The sequence below is a fragment of the Gossypium hirsutum genome, chromosome A01 (assembly GCF_007990345.1).
Source record: "Gossypium hirsutum isolate 1008001.06 chromosome A01, Gossypium_hirsutum_v2.1, whole genome shotgun sequence".
NCBI classification, from domain to species: Eukaryota; Viridiplantae; Streptophyta; class Magnoliopsida; order Malvales; family Malvaceae; genus Gossypium; species Gossypium hirsutum.
Window position 1 is genome coordinate 80,532,120 of NC_053424.1, and position 3,874 is coordinate 80,535,993.

At 38.0% G+C, this 3,874-nt stretch overlaps 1 non-coding gene across 1 annotated transcript; it reads right to left on the reverse strand.

Moving 5' to 3' along the window:
- Positions 1–1,470: 1,470 nt before the first annotated feature.
- Positions 1,471–1,577, reverse strand: LOC121206344 (small nucleolar RNA R71). The gene has a single exon (XR_005901416.1). It is a non-coding gene; the product is annotated as a small nucleolar RNA R71 (small nucleolar RNA).
- Positions 1,578–3,874: the final 2,297 nt, after the last annotated feature.

Here is a 3,874-nt window from a genome sequence, read left to right on the forward strand (position 1 = left end):
TCTAAGGGGAATAAAACCTAAGACGGATCTTGTTATTATTTTCTGAATTATATGATAAATATTTGACTTGTTCTTAATTATGAGTTCTTAATTCTTGCTTTAATATTCCAAGATATTGATTCAAGTATTGATCTACTTATTCAGAGGAGCAAAAATCCCTGTCTAAGAGTAGATCTAGCATAATTAAGCAGAGTTGATTGCACGCCTAGACATAGGGTGACATAATTTTGTCGGATTAGGGTGAAACCTAATAAAGGAATCTATAGATTGAGTTAATGCAACACTAGGGGTTTTAATTAGAAAGAGATTTCAATTAATCAACCTAGGGTTAGATGTTGTTAGTCTCGAGGGAGATAATAATATAACTTAGAGATTTCTACGGATCAAGTCAAATAAATAAATCGTCTAATTTAGAGTTAATAATGAGTGAAGTCTATGTGGATTTTTCCCCTGGGTATTGTCCAAATCATTCAGTTTTCCCAAAAGTTATTTCCCCAATTTACTTTCTGTGGATTCTTAGTTTAGTAATTAGTTTAGATAAAACAAACCCCTTTTATTTTTAGGCTAGATAATAAAAAGAAAGTTAACACTAGTACTTTTAGTTCCTTTGGGTTCAACATCCCGGTCTTGCCATAAGCTATACTACTGTTCGATAAGGTGCGCTTGGATTTGTCGTGATAATAGTTAGGTTTCAAGAACGGACATTCATAAATTATAAAACTTATCACGATTTACATCACATCAAGTTTTTGGCACCGTTTCCGGGGAACTAAGATATTAGGAACACTTAATTTTTATTACCTTTTCCATTTATTTTATTGCAATTTAAATTTTATTTTGATTTTTGTTACTAAATTTTCTTCTTCCTTCTGGCAGGTTTTTATAGTTTATGACTAGAAGAAACCCGTCGGGACCATTACTTTTTGATAGTGAGATTGATCACACAGCTCGCAGAAATTAAAGAGAAATAAGGCGAAGCCCAAGATACGCAGAGGAAGAGCAAAAGGACGATATTCACACCACAACCGAGGAGATAGCTAAAAATTAGGAAAATTCGCTACCTCCTGCGATTGCTGCTGATCCAGTAAATTAGAATCCTGCTCTGCTCACTATGTATGATTATGCTAAACCTACTTTAATAGGAACTGAGTCAAGTATAGTCAGGCCTGCTATTGCTGCAAATAATTTTGAACTGAAACCTAACATAATTCAAATGATCCAACAGTTTGTTCAGTTTGATGGTTTGCAAGTTGAGGAGCCAAACACTCACTTAGGGAATTTTCTGGAATTCTGCGACACATTTAAAATTAATGGCATTTCTGATGATGCCATTCACCTTCAGTTATTTCCCTTTTCCTTGAGAAACAAAGCTAAACAGTGGTTGAACTCGTTACCATGAGGGTCAATCACTGCTTGGGAACAAATGACCGAAAAATTTTTACTTAAATATTTTTCGCTGCTAAAACGGCTAAGTTGAGGAATGATATCTCTTCTATTGTGGAGATGGATCTAGAAACACTCTATGATGCATGGAAGAGATATAAGGATCTATTGAGAAGGTGCCCTCACCATTGGTTACCTTTATGGTTGCAGGTTCAAACGTTTCATTATAGTGTGAACCCTTCAACAAGGTAACTTATCGACGCAGCTACTGGTGGGACTATCAATAACAAAACACCTGAAGTGGCTTATGAATTTATTGAAAAGATGTCACTAAATAAGTATCAGTGGCAAGTCATAAGAACAAAGCCGACAAAAGCAGCCAGTGTTTTCAACCTCGATGCAATTACTATGCTATCTAACTAAGTAGAACTTTTAAATAAAAAAATTGACGGTTTATGTGGTTTTACTCAGGTACATCCCGTGATGAGGTGCGATTCTAATGGAGAAGGAGTACACACAGAATATCAATCTTTCAACCCTAGCATCGAGGAGGAACAAGTCCAATACATGGGTAACAATAATTCTAGATCTCAAAATAACCCATATAGTAACACATATAATGCAGGTTGGAGGAACCATTCCAATTTCTCGTGGGGTGGTCAAGGGAATCAAAGGCCACAACATCCTCCAGGTTTTCAACAACCCCTTTACCAATAAGAAAAGAAGCCAAACCTTGAGGAGATGCTAACAAAGTTTATCTCGATGTTAGAAACTCACTTTCAGAATACCGAAACAGCACTTAAGAATCAACAAGCATCGATCTAAGGGCTCGAAAATCAGATAGGACAGCTCGCTAAACTAATTTCTAAATGACCACAATGTAGTCTGCCGAGTAACACTGAATCTAACCCAAGGGAACAACTCAACACGATTACCGTTCAAGATAAGGAAGGGTTAGTTGAACCTGAACCAGTATCGAGGCAAGGAATTGTGGTAAGTAAAGGTAAAGGTGAGGTAGTCCACAGTGGTCAAAAATCAGTAAGTAAAGAGTACCAACCACGGGTGCCATACCCCAATGCAACAAGGAAAGACCACACAGATGAATAATTTGGTAAATTCCTTAAACTATTAAAGAAATTGAATATTAACTTACCGTTTATCGAAGCTCTTTCACAGATGCCAAACGCAGTTAAATTTTTACAAGAGCTTTTAGCAAATAAGCAGAAGTTGGATGAGGCGTCGCATGTAGAGATGGATGCAGTGTGCTCAACCATTCTGCAGAATAAGCTGGCCAACAAATTGAAAGATCCAGGGAGTTTTGCGATTCCTTGTTTAATTGGTAGCTTAGACATTAGTAATGCTTTGGCTGATTTAGGGGCTAGTATTAATGCCATGCCCTACAAAATGTTTAAACAACTAGGTCTTGGGAAACCCAAACAAATTAGGATGAGCATTCAGTTAGCAAATAAAACAATTAGATTTCCTAAGGGCATTATTGAAGATGTACTCATTAAAATTGACAAATTTATATTCCCAATTGATTTTGTTGTTCTAGACATAGAAAAGGATAGTGACATGCCTTTAATTTTAGGAAGGCCCTTTTTTAGCAACTGCTAGAACTATAATTGATGTTGGTACAGGTGAACTCACATTTTATGTGGGTGATGAAACAATTACTCTTCAAGCTCGAAATTCTACTAATACTGATCATGTGGTGCAACCTTCTTTGCAGGAAACACGTTTGAAAAGCATACATGAGCCTTGTTCAAGTAACAACAAAGAACCCATCTATGAAGAGCAAAGGCTACAAATCGAGGAACTAGATGAATGGCAGACACAGAAATCGAGAGCACACGATAGACCAAAACCATGCCATAACGAGCCTAATGTTTCACCAAATCAACTTAAGGTTGGATACAAAGTACTACTAGATGCAGCAAACCCTCGTATTGCCACTTTTAAACCTAATGGAGCAATCCCTCTTACGGTACTTAGTATTTTTCCATACGGTACAGTCGAGGTAATTCATCCCAAATTCGGCACTTTTAAGGTATATAGTACTCGTCTAAAACCTTATTTTGATGAGATTGAATTCAAGAATGAGGAGTATAAACTCCTCGCACCACCCTGACCTCGCACCAGAGAGGTAAGTCGAGCTTAGACTATAAATAAGTGCTTCTCAGGACACAACCCGAGCACTAACAGTGTTAACTTCTATGAATTTTAGTTTTTAACATCTAAATCACCAACTGAGTCCTTGAACACAGGTTGCCCAAATCCCCACGGCCAGGCACACGGGCGTGCCTTAGGCCATGCTCATACCACGGGCGGAGACACGGCCGTGTGATACAGCTGTGTGAAAACAGAGTGAAATTTTTCCCCAACACGGGATCCAATACGTTGCCAGAGCTGTGCGACATGGCCGTGGATGAAACTGTCAAAACAACACGGGCGTGCGACGCTCGTGTCTAGAAGCCGGGTTGAAACTGGG